The following is a 21,152-nucleotide window of genomic DNA, read 5'->3' on the forward strand; positions in this document are numbered from 1 at the left end:
ATGGAAACCATGGTAAAGTATAGTGAATTTCATCCCTAGGAGGAAGATCAATTGTGGGGTCATGTGTGCACCAAGACAGAATTTAAAGCCACATCACATCAGCATGATGTGCCCTATGTCCAGTTTACTGATAATGTCCATGTCCAGTTTACTGATAATGTCCATGCCCAGACTCTCATACTCTAACTGCAAGTTGAGCCCAGAAGATGATGTACATTTATGTGCAATGAAGTGTAATTTAAGCCAATCACAACATAATTGAACTACCTATCAACTCCTGTGACACCCATTCCTGTCCCATAACCTAGATCCTCATGCGACTACCACATACATCTATAAGGGGTATCAAAGTAGGCAAACACAGCTCAACTGACCCAAACACATCACCCACATGAAATAGGCAGCTAGAGTTAATTGCAATAACCAAGTATCACAACATCAGGAGGCCACAGTGCATGGACACCTTAAACAAAATGCTTCTCAAGATTAAGGGAAGTCCTGGAAGCCAACAGGGCCAGGACACAGTCTGATTTGTAGCTATTTCACAGTCTCCATGTGGACAGGACAGTGAAAATTTGTCTCAACTGGGAGTAATGGGTATTGCCACAAAGTGGCATTCATGTGTGCCAAATGTGTTATTGGAATTTTATTACAACATCCACAGAAGAAACAGCAATTGGCCCATATCTAGTAAGACATCATTTGCAATAGACACATTGCTTTGTGTACATATGTGTCTAAAGTACCTACATCTATGAAGAGTCAAAACGCCTCAAAGTGTATTGGCAAGGATTTTCACTTCGTACATATCAAATATATATGCAGCTTACATCTCCTTGAGTTCTCTCCATTGACACACTTGCACACTGAACAAAGAAAGCTGCAAGAACTATGAACGCATAGAATGTCAAATGCAAAGTTTGGCCATTTGCCCCACACCCCTACAGATACATCATGCGGACATTGACACCCAGGCACTGTAGATCCATAATTCCACACAAGATCCCAATAGACTTACCTCCTGTAGGAACCATATACTCTCATGGTTAAACAAACACAACTGTAGTCACACATCCCAAATTACACAAGAATAACAGCATCAGTAGCAGTGGTTGGACACAGGAATACCAGAAAAAGGAAGTACTTTATTAAGCAATCACTTTTTTTTTACTTTTAAAAACAAAGGCCAAAGGTCAGTCCAAAATGACATGTGTTGGGCCAGCAGGCGATTGCTCTTCCAAACTTGCCTTCAGTAATATTGCAAAGGGAAACCTCCTCAGGAGAGGAATCAAAATAAAACAACTAGGGTGGGCTGGATTGGTCCTTGGAAGGGCTGGGCTCAGGATTGGGAGGGTTGGCTGAGTGAGTGGGAGGGCATGATGAGGTTGTGGGAGGCTGGGTCTCAACATTTTTGGGATCTTATTTACCAGGAAGGGTGATGAAGTGAATAGGGGGTGGGGGACTTTTTTGATTTGGTTTTCTTCCCTGTAGAAGTACTGGGGTAGAATGGGGAAAGTAATCTTCTGAGTTTATGAGGGGATGGGGTGGTGGCAGAAAGGAGAGATTTCCTCTTTCAGGTTCCTTGGGGGTTAATTGCAGTAGAGGGCTGGGTAGGTTTTTTTTGGGTTGGAGTGGAAGAGTATGGCAGGGGTCGCAGGGTCTTAGGTTTAAGTTTGTGAGGGGGTTGGTCAGTTTGGGTAGGGAAGAGGTCAAGAGCAATGAGGCGGAGATTTAGGGCAGACTGTGTACCAGAAGATGCCATGGTAGGGGTTGTGGAGGAAGAGGGTTGTGAAGTATGTGGTACATCTATGTCTACTGGTGTGGTGTCTCTCGTGTCTGTGTATGATGCTGAGCCATGTGGTGCAGTGGGTGTTGTGTCTGCCTGTTTTTCAGTGGACATGGAATTGAGGGTGTCGTTTGTCTGCTGAGTGCATGTGTGCCTGTCTTTGGCCCTATGTCTGTGTATTTGTGTGCTGCATGTGGTTTGACAGACTACTTATGTGGGTGGCACAATCAGTGCTGCAGGCCCACTATTAGTATTTGAAATATAGGCCCTGGGCATAAAAAATGCAACGTTGGTCCCGTTAATTAAAAAACCGGGGGCCGAACCGGCTAATCTTTCTAATTATCAGCCCATATCCCTTCTTCCATTTGGAGCAAAGATCTTGGAAGCCCATGTGGCAAGCTGCATCTCCAACTTTATTGAAACATCGGATTATTTAGAGCCCAATCAAGCCGGCTTCCGCCAGGCGCACTCAACCGAAGCCGTGATTCTCGCAGTTCTGGACACTATGAGGTCCAAAGCCGACAGGGGTATACATCAGGCCTTGGTGCTCCTGGACTTGTCGGCAGCGTTCAACGCGGTGGACCATACCATCTTTTTACAGCGTGTCGAACAGGCTGGTCTGCGAGGCTCGGCTCTCAGTTGGGTGAAATCATTCCTGAGCAATCGGACCCAGGCAGTCAAACTTGGGAACTTTACCGCACCCAAATTGTTTACTACCTGTGGTGTCCCGCAAGGTTCATCATTGTCTCCCCTCCTGTTCAATCTATATCTCAAACCCCTTTTACATTCTTTAAAGAACAGGAAGGTAACGATCTACAATTATGCTGACGACCTGCAGCTAATTTTCCCACTGGACTCTACTGACTCTGTCTTGGAATTCCAGGCGACCATGCTGCACATTCAACGGTGGATGGAGTGGAACCATCTAAAACTCAATCCAGGGAAGACTGAGTTAGTACTCCCGGGCAAAAGTTCGATCAGCTGGGGCCCCCACTACTGGCCGTCTACAATGGGATCTCCTCCCTCCCCCTCTCTCTCGGTAAAAAGCCTCGGGATTACCATCAACTCTGATCTCTCTCTTAAAGACCAGGTGGGAGCTGTGATTTCCTCCAGCTTCCATCAACTGCGCAAAATCAGAAAAATCTCTCATTTACTTACCCACTCTGCGCTCATTCAAGTGGTACTCGCCCTGGTCTTGTCCCGATTAGACTTTTCTAATTCTATTTACTTAGGTCTCCCCTTGTTCTTGTCTAAACGCTTACAAATTGTGCAAAATCAAGCTGCCAGATTGATCTTCAAACACCGCGGTGGGAGATCGGCGAAACCATTGCTGGCTGCTCTCCATTGGTTACCCATAGCCCAACGGGTAATATTTAAAGTAGGATGTCTGGCTTTTAAGGCTCTTCACGGGAAAAGCCCCATGTTCATCAATAACCTAATTGTCAAGCACGAGCCTACCCGCAATCTTCGTTCTGCCCATCTGTCCCTTCTTACCCTACCCTCCTTCAAACGGAAGCGCCAGGGCGGGTGCCGATTCGCTTTTCTCGCCCCAAAGGTGTGGAACTCCTTCCCTCTGTCGCTCAGGAAATGTACTCATCTTATGGAGTTTCGGGGAGCCCTGAAGACCTGGCTATTCAAGCAAGCTTCTGGATAGGTTAACTGCTTTTCAATCTTTCCTCACTGCTAGCGCCATGAAACCCCTGGGTGCCCGTGCGCTTAAAAAGTTTAGAATAACATAACATAACATAACATAACATGGGATGCCACTTTACAAGGGACTTGCCACTAAATCAAATATGCCAATCATGCATACCCAAACTATACACATGTTATGCGAGAAGCGCATGCACTTTAGTACTAGTCACTAGTCGCAAAATGCTCAGAGTTCTAGAGTCAACAAAAACAAGGTCAGAGAAAGAGAAGAGGAAGGCAAAAAGGTTGGGGTAACCATACAAAAAGGCTCAGTTCCAACACTGCTATTCTCAGTGGCAACAAATCCAATGCTGATACATTTGGCTTGGAAACATTCATAGACTTTAGTGTTAAAGTCTTCCAAGATGTTGGCAGCTGTATTCGATTTCTCAATGGACAACACTGCAACTGTTGTAATATGGCACCAAACGTACTGAAAAGCATCCTCAATAGTGAGACCAGCGGCTCTCCTTTGCTTTACCTCCTTGAAGGAGATACAGTGTGAGGAAACGTGCACATAGTGTGTGGCTTGGCCACTGATCCATATGTCAGTCATGAGGTACATCGACAGTACAGCACTCTCTTTCATTGGTTCACCAACCAATTCCAGCACTTGAGGGTGCAGCACTGGCACAGCAGCAGTAGAAGAATAGGTCCGGGTTGGAACCTTCCATTTTGGACAGATGATCTTCACAAATCCCAAAAGCTCCCTTCATTCAACCAAAGAAAAAGGCAGGAGGTCAATCGTAACATTTTGGTGAGTTTCCCGTTATTTAAATTGACATTATCATTGGTTCAGTGGTACAGCAACTCTTTGCCGTATATGAATTTGAGAGTGTTTTCTTTCTGAGGATACTTCCACAGGTGACCTACAGGTAGCTGGTAAGCTGCTTGTATGTTTTTTGCATGACTGTGTCCTTTTTTTCTTTCTGTCATGCCAAGGTTACTGCAAGAAATGGCTGCACTTTACCAGTGACTATTACATGGCAGCTTTGCATGACATCTTTTTCATCACCGCCACCTCCTTCTGCCAGTTCAACTTCTTCACCTTAACCAGCAGATACCTTTTTAGGTGCTCTTTCCAAGCAACTGTACATTGATTTTTCAGATGTGCCAGTTGGCCTCTGTACCGTAAGATCCACCTGGCTTACCACAACAGACTGGTTTAAAGTGAATAAATAGCAATGTGCTCCTCATGCGACCAAAGTGTAAAAAAGTGCCAAATTGCAATCTACAGCACACATAGAGAGAGAAAAATGCTGTGAGAGATTGTTTATGTGCAGGAAGGTATGCCTTCCTGCACAACACAAAAAAAATCTCCTTGTAACAAAGGCACCCTTGCACCGTGGTTGTTGGACGGTGCAAGGGTGCCTGTGTTGGCGCTAGGCTGCCTGAAGTGCGCCAGGGCTATGAGAGTGCAGATGTGTGCCATATCTTAATTAGGGTGACCAACCGTCCGTAAATTTCACGGACCGTCCATCATTTTAATATGATGTCCACAAGGCGTCTGTAATTTGGGGACCCCAAATTACGGACACCTTACAGACGTCATACTAAAATTGAAATGGGAAATTTCTGTAAGGAATGCTGTTTCCCATGCGAGAGGCCCCGTGAGTTTACAAGATTTCACTCGGGACCTCTCGCAGTTATCTTTTAAACTGAAGAGGCTGCCTGCAGCGACCCCTCCCGGACCTCCCTCATGCAGACTGTGGTGTGACCCATTGTCATTCTAAGAGTGCAGCTGATTAGCACTTATAGAATGACAATGGGCCCAGTTGTAGTGACAGCATGTGGTGTGCCTTCTCCTGCATGGTACTGTCTAGGGCAAAGCATTCTGCTTTTGTCTTGGCGCCATGCTGGAGAAAATAAAAATAAATAACTAACAGCATTTTCACTGCACATTTAAAAAACAGATTTCAACATACAAATAAAAAGAAATACTATTTAATGTTTATTGTTACTAGCACTAATCTTGATTGCAGAAAGGGGCGATGTTGCTTTGCAAAGCTGCGCACATACTGAAACGATTGACTCAACCTTATATAAACTTATTTTGACTTGTATTTATTTTGGTTGTCTATTTACTTACTTATCTATTATTGTGCCACCTCCACTGATACGTCTGTAAAACCTATGTTTTGTCCCAAATTTTTGTCCTGAATTTTGATCTTCTGTCATGATTTTTTGTCCTGAATTTTGACCCTTTGTCCTGAATTTTTACATTGACCGTCCAGAATTTGCACCCATGCCAGTTGGTCACCCTAATCTTAATGTATATGGCCCTAGATATCACTCTGAGGGAAAGAAGAGAAAACAAAGTGCAACGCAACGAGCAGAGGCCTCATACACGCCAACACACCATGGGAGCAATTATCTTATCACTCCATAAACACTTTCCCTGAGACAGAATTCATCCGAGGTTTGAAGAACATTCTTACATTAACATATCGCTTCACCAGGCTGTCGTTCAGTTCCCGGTGGTGGCGAGCGCTCATTTGTAATGACGCAGTGCACTTCGATATGCTCCACACATCACTTTCTCATGATTGCACCTACATATTATTTAATATTTGAAATTACTTGTGGGAATCTGGGCCTCTGCTGAGAATTCGCCACACCGTTTGAGTATTCTGAGAGCTTTTTTTAAAGAAAAAAACGCTGGAGTTCTGGGAATTTACTTTACCAAAACTGTTTTAGCCTCATGGCGCGAGCTGCTGTTCTCCTTTAAGAGGTCAGCATACCACTCATTTTGTGACACTCGTTTGCCCCCGCCATTTTATGTCATTTCACTGGAGCCGTGCGACTGCCATTTTTCTGTGACAGGTACCCATATTTTTCTTAGAGTGTCCGACAGCTGGCAGATTACCCACCTTTAAAACAAGCCATCAGGCACGTGAGAAAGTGGCGGAGGAGATTTAAAAATTCCACACACATAACTAGGAAACACATTGTAAAGTTACTGGTGAATCGTGTTGAGGCAACACCATGAGAGGGATGTGTGCAGGAAGACAATTACAGGGAAAGAGAAATGGTGCTGAAGAAGGAAGGGCCTTGCCATTTGTGGGAAGAAACAGAGCGGGGCTGTTTCATTAGAGATATAGTTGCTCTTTTACCATTACATTTTAATACAGCCTCTTTTGCTATTTAATTTCACTGCCAGCATGTTTCGTTCACGTTAGTAAGCTATTGATTTTTAGTTTGGGATTTATTTGTTTTCGTTGTTCATTGCTGTTACTGTCCCGTATAAGTTGAACGAGTTATCAATCCTTTTATTTTCCATTCTTCTTCATTTTTCCCATTGCGTTATTTTTTAATGGGAAGTAGTGTGGACGTTCAAATAATTCTTACTTGTCTTTTAATGGCTGTTTTATTAAGCACAACACCTAGGTGCACTTTGTCTGGGTACTACCGATGTTCATGTCGTACTTTCAACAATGGAACCAAGCCTCCTCCTTGAACCCTGTTTATGCTCGTGGGCAAGACAGCGGAGAAGTGTGGCTCAATGGTTAGGAGCAGCAGACCCTGATGCAGAGGTCTAGCCCGGGACCAGGGTTCAATTCCGGGTCTTGAGCTAAAAAATTCCACGTACCTGATAATTCTCGCCTCGATGCCTATTCCAATCATAGAGTCCCACTCTGCAACTCTGGGCAATAGCTTGCTTAATCTCCACAACACGGCCCCCACAACGCTGAGGATGCCTGGCCTCCACCTTGGGGGTGCCCGGGAGTGGACACCTCACAGGGAAAGCCAGGATGGGTTCCACAGCGGTATTCGTACAAGCGCCTTGAGACCCTTGCGGGTAGTAGTGCGCTATACAAGTATCAATTTACATTTACATATTTACAGTGGGCATATCCAGTCTGGCTAGTTTATCACACCATCCAGCTACAATCTCCAAACAACACCAACCCCTCCATGTACGACTGCCTGTCAGGCTTTGTACCAAAAGGCTGAACAAAGGCAGTGCATGCCCAAAATGTTTATGATGGCCTGCTCATCAAACACAACGTGGCCCATTCTTCCTGGTTGTTCTCAAGCAAGTTAAAACATCTCCCTGGGATTTTAAGCGTCTTCTGAACCGGAGGGGTGTGTCTCTGAAGTACCAAAGGGCCTGGAGTAGATAACTCCCTGCTGCAGGATACAAATATTACTTATAATTTCCACCACTGACTGAAACCTGGTTCGACCAGTATCATGATTACCTCTTGCAACATGTCCACAATCCAGGGTGTAAGGATGGGAAGGCGGCTTGGATGCATTGTTAAGCAGCAGAGAATTAGGTACACAGGAGTAGACAAAGTAAAATAGTCCGTCATAAAGGTCAGTGCAAGAAATGGAGTGGAGGCGTAATTATACACTCAAATAGCCAATAGCATTAGGCGAGATACAAATGACCCACTACAAGGCTAAGCCAAGGCGTTATTGATAAAGACTCAAGCCACTAGCTGAGAGGATGGTGGAAGAAAGTCAATGGATGAAAAGGGTGGCATCAATGCCGACAATATGTATATTGTTAGTAATAGGTCTGTTCGCCAACTGCACTGTTCAAAAGCCAGACCTAAAAAGGAGAAGTCTGCTCCCACTGTAGTTGCCAACATTTTGCTCCTAATAATCATGACCTCATACTTGTCCTGATTGAAGACTACCCTTACAGAGTTTACAAGGGCATGTATCCTGACTCTTGACTGAGATATCACATTTCATTGCAGTGATCACTGAGCTATGTATCCGGGCTGGTTAACATAGGGTGAGCTAGTCATCACACAGATTATAGACTTGTTTAACTCAATTTTTGTGTGTTTTTAATAAACAAAATACTCAGGATCTGAGATGTTTTTTCTACTCACCTTGCTATCAGTCACTTTCCCTTCTAAATGTTTTGATTAAGCTCTAAACAGCTGGGTGGGCTCACATAAACAAGTGGAGTTAGCTTCGAGGCTCTTGTTGAACCACACATTGTTAGATTTCACGTTTGAAAGCAAGTTGAGGCAACATTTTCACAACCAGAAAGACATTATTTATTATTGCAAAGTTTTCCTCTTTTTATACGGGGCCAGCAGAGGCCTACATACTTTGGGCTTCGATTAAGGCGTATATAGTGTGATTAAAAACTCTGTCTCAACTTAGAAAAGCACAAGGAATTGAATTATGCAGAAATGATTTAGACATAGGAATATGTAGGCTTGGAAAAAGACACTTGAAGGCTAGGTCAATTGGGGGGAAAAGACCTGCCCAAGAAAAAAAAGGGTCTGTTTAAGGCCATGTTATATTCAAAGGGAAAGGAGATTTATGGACCGGGAGACTGCATTGCTCAGCCCTGTTATAACGTTGCAATTGGTTGTTGGCTACTCAAACTGTGGGCTAAGATGCACAAGCTAGCATCAAAAAGAGCTGGATTGATAATAGTGATTTTACTACAGGTGGTGATATTGTTCAAGTTATTGTGGATTTTTTCTTTGATATATTTAAGTCGTACACTTCATTTAAGCTGATTATTTTAAATGTGTCTTGTACAGATTTTGTACTATCTAAACCGTGGGAGCTTCAACAGAAGCAAATCTCACCAAATTCTCTCTTCTCGGGATTGAGCAGGTAGTACAAATCTTAAAGAATAGGAGGGCAATTCGGCAGATGGGATAACATTATAGTATTAAGAGATTTTTTATGGGATATCTCGCCCATCCCCCTGTTGATGGCTTTGTTTAAAATTACAGTGGAACTTAGCAACACAATGTATCATGAGTGGACGCAACTGTCTGTCAACAATCAATGTGCATCATATCACCCCTTATTTTTATTGAATTGTGATGCAAATATTTTTATAAATATTTTGGACACAAGGTGTGGCATAGCCCTGGCACACATTGTTCTCCAGGACCAACAGTGTTTTAATTCAGCAAGAAATTTGGTGGAGAACATTGCAGATACTTTGTTTTATATAAATCTCCCTACATCCACTATTTTTCCATATATCATGATTAGGACTCCCGCTTTTAAGGTATTTCTTTATTGTCATTTCCGTCTGTATTTATCCATATTTATATTTTGTCAACGTTATCTCTATTTCGCCATGTTTATTATGGGTTTTCTGAAAAAAGTAAAGCTGAAGCTGGTATATTTCCGCATTTATTTAACCAATAAGTATGCAGTCATGCTTGAATGCCTGCCAGGTTTCAGTGATATGAACAGAAGATAAATCAATGCATTTATATAAAAAATATGCACATATCAGTATCAGCCTTGTGCATAGCTACTACTGTTTAAGCCTCTTTACTAAAATGTCTTTCGTTTTCATCCCCCTTACCTATCAATCCACATATTATCCTGGCTCTCATGGCAACGTGTATTTAGATACACTCAAAAAGCACCCAATTTCCGTTTTTATCCACATTTAAACATAAATGCAGACTAACAAATAAAAGTTTTTCTGACTGTATTTATCTGTAAAAATCAATAAAAAAAGGAAAACAAGGAGCCTTAATCATGATATAAATGGATGTGGAGGTGGCATTTGACTGAGTCTGTTTAAACAGCCTTTGAACCTTGGGACTTGGTGTGCCATTTCCTGATTCCACATAAGCAGTTCTAGGCAATTGGTGTGTTTGATCAGAGTTCAAGGGCACAATAATGAAAATTCTACCAACAAAGCTGTCTGTGTTGGAGCATACAACAAACTAATAACCCTCTTTACAGTGTGACAAATAGAGTCCACTGTCACAAAAGAGGCCGAAATCCTGTCCACGGCATGACAAGTAGATTTTAGTCAATGGCGCTTGTAGTGCAGCGGTTGGGGTATCCGCCACGTTTGTCCCTGTCTGACAAATTCTAAATAAAACCCTAACTCCTGGGTACATTTTTAAAGACCTCGAAGGCACAGGTTTGCTGCTTCACCTGAAATTATAGGCACATTTGTATCTTTAAGAATAAAAATGCCACATGCATTTGCTACACATAAGCTTGCTAGGCTGTTTTATGAGTTCTTTCGGGGTCTTTCACCTTCCTGCCATACTCTTTTGTCTCATTCCACATAGATATAATGACAGTGAGGATTGCGGGTCCTCTCTGCTGGTGCTGATCCATACACATGTCAGAGTGAGTTCCTGTATACATTCGGATCTCAAAAATTCTTCAAGAAGTTCAGAATCAAGATAGAGACTTGTGGGAACTTTTTTTAGGAGTCCCTGTGCAGTTAAGGCTTACTGGGCTCTGATTTTATCAACCAGAGCCGTTTAGAACTGGTGTACAGGGGCTTAACCCTACAAATGGCCTCAAAACTGATTACTAAGTACACACTTTAGTGAAAAGAAAAGAAAAATGCGGCTGACCAAGGTTCGCACTTGGTTCTCAGGTTAATAAAGTTGAGCAGTCCAAGGATTACACAGGGAGGTAGTGCAGGGTTAGAGACTCAACACTGAACAAACATCAAGCAACAATCGATGAACTGCTGTCTAGTCAGTAGAGAAGGTTAGGGAAACAAGGAGCACTTTAATACTATGCATACTGGGAAATACACAGGACAAAAGACACTCAAGGCACGGATCATGAATTATAAACGGGAAACGGTACCAAAGGTGATTAGGGGACATTCTCTTTTGACAATTGACTTGCCATTTGGCCCAATAGAGAACATCACAATAGAGGATACTGGACTGAATCTTGTGGTGTTCCCTCACGTATTTAAAGTCCTAGTTTCTCACTCTCTAGTTAAGAACACTATATGTACTCAACTGTTGAGGGTGCAATGCCACAGTACCTATCTGTATTTTGTGAAATATTCAGAGAGGTCTTTGTGTGCAGGCGGGACATGCATGTGTACTTGTCAGTGGGCGTACTGTGGAGCTTGGCCTGTTATGTTCACTTAGTGTGGCTCAGACTTCATCCCAGCTTACAAGATCTCTGTATGTGATGAGTTCTGGCAATTGCACACTCAGATAAATCACAACAGTGTCAGCAGCAGCACCAGTCAGTCAGCGCTTGAAGTCACAGAGATATTGCTGCTTGGGTCTTCCTCAGGCTTTGACTCGCTGAACCCCTTCAGAGCCTTGCCTTCTTCTAAGGAGCCTCTTTTTCATGTACAGGCATCACCAGTTCTGCTCCTGAACAGTTAACCAGTTCCCCTCCTGGTAGGCTAATCTACTGTTCTCCAGCTGTTGGTGATCAGCACCCCAAACCTAGAGCTCAAAGTAATCTCCAGCTCACCACTGGTGTGCAACCCCAGGTTTGTGGCCAGGAAATCTGGAGACACTGAATATACCTTTCTATCCCATCTCTATACTCAAGTTACAGACACTCCTTGTGTATTCCAGCACATCAGTTCTGTGTCTGGTTCTGTGCAGTTCTGCACTTTGTGATATTCATGCAGACAGGACCTTCTAAGATCTTTGTGAGAAAGTGTGAGAAGGAAGGCAAGGGTTAGCTGGGTGTTTCTTTCTGGAGCAACCAATAAAAACAATGAACCCTGTGGGAGGCCTGGGAAAATGATATTGGACTACGAAGAGAATGATGACTCTGTAGAGGCCATCCAAGGTCCGAGAGAAGTAGCAGTCAGAGCGAAATTCAGGCTAGTGCAACTAAGAATCCTCCATAGGTCCTACTCTACGAGTACGCTCATGCATAAACTTGGACGCACCCACACATATAATTTCATAAGGGGTTGTGGCCGCAAAGGTACATTTTTCCACAGCATCTGGGAGTGCCCAATTATACATCGCTATTGGTTAAAGGTAATAAGGGTGATGTCAGAGGTCCTAGGACAAGAAATTCCTATGGATGCCAGATGGCACATACTATGTGTAACACGGGAACAGACATTGCCGAAATGCCAGAAACTCTGGCTAACGGTGGCAGCAATGGTGGCTAAGAGGAATATTACCAAGGCATGGGGGGCTGTCCTCCCACCGAAGGAGGATCAATGGAAGGTCGATCTAGATTGATGTTGTACGGCAGAGAAAGTAGTGTATGAGGGCAGGGGTTGCGCTAAGAAGTAGGAGAAAGTGTGGCACCAATGATAGGCATATAGGGGTCTGTAAAGTTGGGGGGAAGAGAGGGTGGGTGCGGGGCCTGACGCTAGATGGTGAAAGTGTTATCACACCAGCGAGCTTAGGGATGTAAGTCCTGGAACATCCAAGGTACCAAAGGTTTGAGAAACTGAGACTGTATGCTCTGGTGTCTATACCATCCAGTCACAGTGAATATTGTACTGTATACTGCATATGATATCTACTCAATGAAAAGATTCGTTAAAAAAATTAACATCTAAAAATAACAGTGAAAGGGCAAGTGAGACTGCCCCACTTAACTACCAGGTAACCTGTATGGGGGCAAGGAAGAGAGCAATGGGCCAGGGAGTTCTCATTTAATAGTTTCCAGTAACCTCGATTTGGGTTTCTCTCAGTTGCACACCGTTTGTAACTAGAAATGTGTACGCCAAATGTATTCTTTCTGTCTATGCAGACAGGACAAAGTCTCTTCAGCTAGCGACTATTATACAGTGCAGGTCTAATGTCGACCCGTGTTTCCCACTTCACAGCAATTGGGCTCACGATGATGCCAAATATTCATTCAATCATTATCATCTTCCTCATAGAGTCAGCAATTCTATTAATTTCTATTCTATTTACCAGTTATAGAGTGCATGGCTACCAAAGAATCAGGCTTCCCAGTGCTAGCAAAGGGGTAGGGGTGAAGCCTTAAGGATTAAAAACTTAAAGGGAAAAGATGCGTCTTAAGTTGTTTCCTAAAAACCTTGAAATTGTCCTCCATTCTGAGGCTATCGGACAGAGTATTCCAAAACGTAGATGCAAGGTAGGATTCTTGAGACAACGGGCAACTCAAGAGTATAGGTCCTCCAGTGCCTTTTCGCCTGCTAAATAGTGGCCAGTTGCCAAAGGCCTGGAGCCCTGTACTATGCTTTGCACAATAAATAATGCATAAAGCCTTACATTGAGGCCTGCAGCTTATAGGCAGCCAGTGAAGAGTTATGAGCGCCACACACTTATTTTCTGGATACCCAAGAGTATCCAGGCAGCAGCGTTCTGAATGATCAGAAATTGTGTAATCACTGATTTTGAACTACCTAAATGAAGCAAATTGCCATGATCAGGGTACAACAGAATCAGACCTTGAGCCCTTTCAGCACCTTTCCCAGGGCTGTTAAGAGACCAAAATAGCTCCCAGCCACCTTTTTTGCTTGGAAGGCCTTGGTTAGCTGATTGTCAAGAACCATCCCAAGACATTTTACTTCTGACTTGGGGGCTGAGCATTCCTGTAGGGAAGATGGACAGAAGATAATATGACCCCAGAATGCTTGCTTGTTACCTAGTATCAAGACCTCTTTTTTTCACCATTCATCTTTATGCAACTGGCTGCCATCCATTTAGACACCTTTTCTAGACAGCTATTAAGCCCAGCGGTAATGATGTCAATGTCTGGTGCCAATGTGAATATCAACTGGGTATCTGAGTAGTATACCATTGTAAAGCCGTAGGAAAAAGTAATGTTTGCCAATGGGCGTATATAAATGTCATACAGCATTGGGCTCAAAGACGAGCCCTGCAGAACTCCACAAAGCAACTGGTGGCTAGATGACATGAATGGGCCCTTGCTAACCTGAAAACTGCGCTTCTCCAAGAATGAGGCAAGCCACCTAAAAGCTGTTCCTGTGATACCAGCTTCTTCCAGTTGATGGGGAAGAATAGGGTAGGAGATTGTATCAAGAGCAGAACTCAAATCCAGAAGGATTAGTGCTGCTGACCTGCCATGTTCCATGATCATTTTTAGATCTTCTTTGGCCCTCAAAAGAGTTGTTTCAGTACGATGGATTAAACCCAGATCTGTGACTGGGGGTGAATGTTCTGCCATTGTGCAACATTCTGTCCATCATGTTATGTGTTTTGCTGTTCACCCTATGTGGGAAGGGTATGCCCAGACGTGGGTCCCGTGCTCACTACGCCACTGGAGTCAAGCTATCCTGGCTGAAGATGGCTGATAGCCAGAAACCGGTCCTAGGATGCTTGATTCCGGTCCAGAGAAGACATGGCTTGGCAGCTCGGGCTGGACTGTTCCCATGAGGCACAGGGCCAATACTGATTTGCATACGGCCATGTCTGAACTGGGGTGGCTTGGTATGCAAAATAACAATGGATTAAACCCAGATCTGTGACTGGGGGTGAATGTTCTGCCATTGTGCAACATTCCATCCATCATCTTGTGTGTTTTGCTGTTCACCCTATGTGGGAAGGGTATGCCCAGGCGTGGGTCACGTGCTCACTAGGCCACTGGAGTCAAGCTATCCTGGCTGAAGTATGAGTTTGATACTTTCACTACCAGAACATGTCAAACTTAAAAGTACATGTCCTGCCTTTAAATACATTGCACCCTGCCCTCTGGGTTAGCTAGGGCCTACCCGAGGGGTGACATGTGTAAACAAAAGGGAATGTTTGGGCCTTACAAAAGGTTTCTTTTGCCAGGTCGACATGGCAGTTAAAAACTGAATACATGGGCTCTGCAATGGCAGGCCTGAAACTTGGTTGGAAAGTGATTGCACTAGTGCTGCAGGCTCACTAGTAGCATTTAATTTACAGGTTCTGGGTACAGGTAGTACCACTTTACAAGGGACTTATAAGTACATAAAATGTGCCAATTGGGTATCAGCCAATGTCACCATGTTTAGAGGAGAGGGCACAAGCACTTTAGCAGTGGTTAGCAGTGGTAAAGTGCACAAAGTCCTAATACCAGCAAAAAACTAGGTCACAAAAATGGTATAGCTAAATGTTTGGGGGAATACTACACCAGGTTTGTCAGGTCTAACAGTAATGTAGTTACAAATTATTATTTTTATATTGTGTGCCCAAATACGCATCACCAACTCCCATTCCCATCTAATAAGCATTAAAACTGAGCATGCTAACACCTGGGTCTGTATTACGTATCAGGCGCACTGTTGATGTTTGCATCGCGGCATACCTTTAAAAAGGTGCTGAATTACAATGAATTTGTTGTCCTTGGGCCTCCCTGGGGGCAGCCACTCAGTGAAATACGGAGCAACTGCTTTAATCTGCTGTTCTGTTTTTCACTGTGGAGGCGGCACCCGCCTGCACCTAGATAGGGGACACAAATCTCCCTGCAGGCAAGTGCACTAAGTGACTACACAGGGGGATGTCTGGGGAGTCTGTGGGACCGCCTTTGTCCCCTCAAAGGAGGCTGCCTTAATGGGGCACACAAATATGCACCCCCTTTTTGTGGTGAACTTTCAGAGTCAGATCTCGATTACTGTAAATTAATAAATGAGAACTACCTGGCTCATTGCTCTCTTCCCCATCTCACTCACTCCTAATGGATTCTTTGCCTTTGTGCCCACATCCGTAAAATGGCATGTGAGCAGAGGCAAAGAGATCCCCTCATTTGCATGAGCCCAAGTATCCATGAGAATGATGCAATGCCCTCTCAAGATATCACTGTTGCTACAAGTGCACCCGCACTATCAGTATTGCAGAAGGGCCCCAACAATCATCTGCAACCCTTTCTGTAATACCAAAGTGGCCTGGAATAGCATAAAGTGGGCCACACATACTTTGTGCCCCCAGGGCACTTTGTGTAATAGGGTCCCCGTGTCATCTTTCTAGCCTGCCTGAACAGCAAGGTGTTTGGGTTCCCCAAACCTTCTTCGTCTTAAACCTCAGAGCCTACCAATCAATCGTGTAAATCACATGCCAAGAAAACACACTAGCATAAATCACTGTGTCAGCTCTCCTTCACCAACGATATACGTGAAGGCAGGGGTGGGAATATTTTAGAATTCCCCCTCACTAAATTACTTGTTTGAGAACATTAAACGTTTTAAAAATTGCATTCTTTGTTGACTGGGGTATATGCCCTGGTCAAGCAGCTACCACAATCTTAGTCATAGTAATGCACAAACAAACCATAAATTAACCTGTGTTCACACGTTAGTAGATTGGCACAGAGCAGTCAGGCTTAACTTTAGAAGCGATGTGTACAGTATTTGTGCAACTCTCAAACAGTCAAAACAGTGAAAACACCACACAAAAAGATTCCACACCAGGTTAGAAAAACATTACTTAGTTTAATAAATAAAACAAGACCATTGAGACAAAAATCCAAACAGAGAACTTGGATATTAATTTTTAAAGAATAAACTGTAAAATAGCGCTAGCAAGCAGTAAGGACTTACTTGGCATATCTGGTTGCGCCCGACCAGGAATAAGTAAAAATAGCAGGCCAATTGCGATGGAGTGTGGGCCAGATACAGGGATCTAGTGAGGCCTTCAGAACAAAGTATCTTGATCCTGTCTACATCGATGGTGAAGACGTGGGCCACAGCTGAAGCGAGGTGTCAGTGTCGATCCATGCAGTGGGGGTGATGCACCGGTCCTGATCAGCGCATCAGAAACGATTAATTGGCTCCGATGAGCGAAGACCTGCAATCTGGAGATTTGTCATCACGTCAAGAATGGCGTCGCTGGAGATGTGGAAACCTTGTGCCGTGGTGGTTCTGAAGGCAATGCGCCTGGGCTGATTCACGCAGCAGAGGCGATGCACCAGTTTTGGTTACACTACAAGACCAATCTGTTGGTTCAGATCCACGCAACAGGAGCGTTGTGCGAGTTCTGATTTACCCAACAGGGGTTATGTGCCGGTTCTGATCCACGCAACGGCACCGCTACACCGGTTCGATAGATGTTGTGTGGGTGTTGCTGAGGTGAGCACCTTGGACCCCGCTTCCAAGGGACCACATTGGGCAAACTCACAGATGGCAGAGTCCAGGTGCAGAAGCAGGTACTTTGGAAGTCTTTTATGTCCCTGAGACTTCACCATGCGGCCAGCCAGCTAGCCCTTGGTATCACCCTGGGTTCAATTGATAAAAGTCCAGTTCCCCTCACCCAAACAGGGGAGCAGCAGGCAGTAAAGCAGCACAGCAAGGCAGGAGTCAAGCAAAGCAGCAGTACAGCAGAGTGGCAGTCTTTCAGCAGCACAGCAGTCCATCTTCCTAGCAGAGTCTACACAGGTCCAGAAGGGTACTGAAGTGGTTGTGTCCGAAGTCCAGCACGTATACCCATTTGGGCATTTGAAATGGGGGAGACTTCAAAGACAGGTCCTAGAAGCCCACAGACCCCCCCCCTTCCTTCCCTGGCTTCAGACTCACTGCAGGGGGGGGTGCAGTCATTTGTTTGGGGACAGGACACAGTCTATTCAGGTGTAAGTGAGGCTGGGTCCAGCTCCTCCCTCCCATACTGCCGCAATGGCCCATCAAGTCACACCTAAGCTCCCATTGTGTTTGGCTGTCTAGTGGGAACACACTAGACCCAGCTGTCACCCTCTCCAGACATGTATCAGAGGCATGCAGCAAGTACCAAATGGCTAAAGTAAGAAGATGCCAACTTTCTAAAATTGGTACAAAAGGGGGTGGTGAAAAGCATCTTTCCAGTCCAGGGAAGGCATGGCTTGGCAGTTCGGGCTGGACTGTTCCCATGAGGCACAGGGTCAGACTGATTTGCATATGGCCATGTCTGAACTGGGGTGGCAGAATGGGCTGAAGAACGGTGATGGATCAAACCCAGATCTGTTGACTGGGAGTGATTGTTTGATTGGTTCAGATGCTCTGTCCATCACCACCACCTTTTGTACTGCTTTGTTTGCCATAAGTTGGCAGGGTATGCTCAGACGTGAGTCCCTCGCTCACTTTGCCACTGGATTCAAGCAAGCCTGGCTGAAGACGGCTGAAATGCCAGAAATCGGTCCTAGGAAGCTTGTTTCCCGTCCAGGGAAGGCATGGCTTGGCAGTTCGGGCTGGACTGTTCCCATGAGGCACAGGGTCAGACTGATTTGCATATGGGCATGTCTGAAATGGGGTGGCAGAGTGGGTTAAAGAACGGTGATGGATCAAACCCAGATCTGTTGATTCGGTGTGAGTGTTTGATTGGTTCAGATGCTTCGTCCATCACCACCCCCTTTTGTACCGCTTTGTTCGCCATAAGTTGGCAGTGTATGCTCATACGTGAATCCCTTGCTCCCTTTGCCACTGGATTCAAGCAAGCCTGGCTGAAGAAAGCTGAAATGCCAGAAACCGGTCCTAGGAAGCTTGTTTCCAGTCCCGGGAAGGCATGGCTTGGCAGTTCAGGCTGGACTGTTCCCATGAGGCACAGGGTCAGACTGATTTGCATATGGCCATGCCTGAACTGAGATGGCAGAGTGGGCTAAAGAACGGTGATGGATCAAACCGAGATCTGTTGACTGGGTGTGAGTGTTTGATTGGTTCAGATGCTCCGTCCATCACCACCCCCTTTTGTACCGTTTTGTTCGCCATAAGTTGGCAGGGTATGCTCAGACGTGAATTCCTTGCTCACTTTACCACTGGATTCAAGCAAGCCTGGCTGAAGACAGCTGAAATGCCAGAAATCGGTCCTAGGAAGCTTGTTTCTGGTCCAGGGAGGCATAGCTTGGCAGTTCGGGCTGGACTATTCCCATGAGGCACAGGGTCAGACTGATTTGCATATGCCATGTCTGAACTGGGGTGGCAGAGTGGGCTAAAGAACGGTGATGGATCAAACCCAGATCTGTTGACTGGGTGTGAGTGTTTGATTGGTTCAGATGCTCCGTCCATCACCACCCCCTTTTGTACAACTTTCTAAAAGTGTCATTTTCAGAATTGAAATTTAAAATCAGACTTCACTATAAGTTGTGATTTCAAATTGTGATTCCAGAGACACCAAACTTAGAAAGTCTCTTCACAATTGGTAATTACACATAAAGAATATAATAAGGTAATCTAATCTTATTCTATGGGAGAGATACGCCCTGTAGTAGTGAAAAACAAATTTGAGTTTTTCACTACCAGAACATGTAAAACGTAAAGGTACATGCTCTGCCTTTTAAATACATTGCACCTTTCCCTCTAGTTTATTCAGGGCCTAACGTATGGGTGACCTATTTGTTATACACGGATCCACTGAACCAACAGCGGAGGACGCTCCTTCTCACACCTGGCGGCCAAGGCATGGAACAACGTTCACCTGCACCTCAGAACAGTTCCATCACTCCAGCAATTCAGGAAAGAACTTCAGACCTGGATGTTTACGGGAACTACCCGACATGCAGCCGCCAACATCTCCAGTGCCTCGAGGTCCTCACGGGGGTGACTTGCTGCGCTTTATAAATGTTTGATTGATTAATTATTAAAAAAGGGAAGGTTTGGGCCGGCTAAGAGGTTTATCTTGCCAGGTCGAAATGACAGTGTAAGCTGCACATACAGGTTCTGCAGTGGTAGGCTTGAGCCCTGGGTAGATGGCTACTTGCGTGGGTGGCAAAACAAGTGCTACAGGTCCTCTGGTACTCTATCATTTACAGGCCCTTTGCACATGTAGGGCACTTTACTAGGGACTTATATGTAAATTAATTATGCCAATTGGGTATGAGCCAAAATTTCCATGTCTAGGGGACAGAGCACAAGCAGTTTAAAACTGTTTAGCAGTGGTACAGTGCACAGAGTCCGAGAGCCAGCAAAAAACGAGATCAGAGAAGTGGCGGAGGTAGGCAAAAAGTTGTGGGGAAGACCACCCTAATGCTGTCAGGTCTAACAAAACTCCTTCAGTAAAACCCCTTAAGCGGTTTATATCCTCTAACAGGTGTCGAACTCTACAAAACCTGAAGAGCAGATAAAATAACATGACACACCAAATAAACATGTTGTAAAATGCCACTTTCTTTGGCAGTATCTTTCTATAGTACTGTTGAGCTTGTACCCAACCCTTCCCTCGGGGTAGGGTCCAGTTTTCCCTGAGACCTTATGCTGACAACTTACATATTTTATACATTGCTTCTGTCAACTACATTTAAACGGCTTAATAGACAATTATTTCTATTTTATATAGCGCTTACTCCCCATGACAAGCCGCTGAAATAAGATATTTCGGCTATTCCTTTTGGTTCTTTATATTTAATGCAGCTGGAATAACCCTACTTATAGCATGCTGGTTGTTTTAAAATCAGATGAGCTGTAAGTAATCAAAGATATGACATATGAAATACCATGTGCTTGAATAAACGTTCACTTATAATGATGTGATCCATGCCCTGCACCCTTTCTTCCTCCTTTAAAGTCAGTCTATGATCCATCCTTGTAAACAAACTAACCCTCAGCTATTCACAGACGATTATTTTTTTAAAATATTTTTTGCGGTTTTATATAGCGCGAACTCGACCAGAAGGTACTGTGACCCTTTACATGCGCACCAATTACATTACACAAGAACACATTCATTTTTGGTAGGCCCGGGTAGATTAGGTGATTTGCCCAGAATCACAGGATGCTGAAGCCGCCGCCGAGACTCGAGCCTGGTTTACCCGGCTAAGGGGTCGCCAGCTCGGTTTTATGTAGCGCGAACTAGTCCCGAAGGTATTGAAGCGCTTTACATGAGCACTGGCAACCTTACACAAGAACAGGTTAATGTTTTGGGGTTTTGGCACCAGGCGGTAAAGCGATTTGCTCAGAATGTTGAGCCGACCCCGGACTCGAACCTGGCTCCCCACTCGGCATCTCTGGCCGTTACGCCACATCCGTATAGCTGGGCGTCCAGTACACGTAGATAAGCTGTTGGCTAGCTCTCGGTGATAAGCGTGTTATTTTACTTGGTTTTGTACCGGCACAAAGAGAAGC

Source organism: Lissotriton helveticus, chromosome 10, assembly GCF_964261635.1.
Source record: "Lissotriton helveticus chromosome 10, aLisHel1.1, whole genome shotgun sequence".
Taxonomy (NCBI): Eukaryota; Metazoa; Chordata; class Amphibia; order Caudata; family Salamandridae; genus Lissotriton; species Lissotriton helveticus.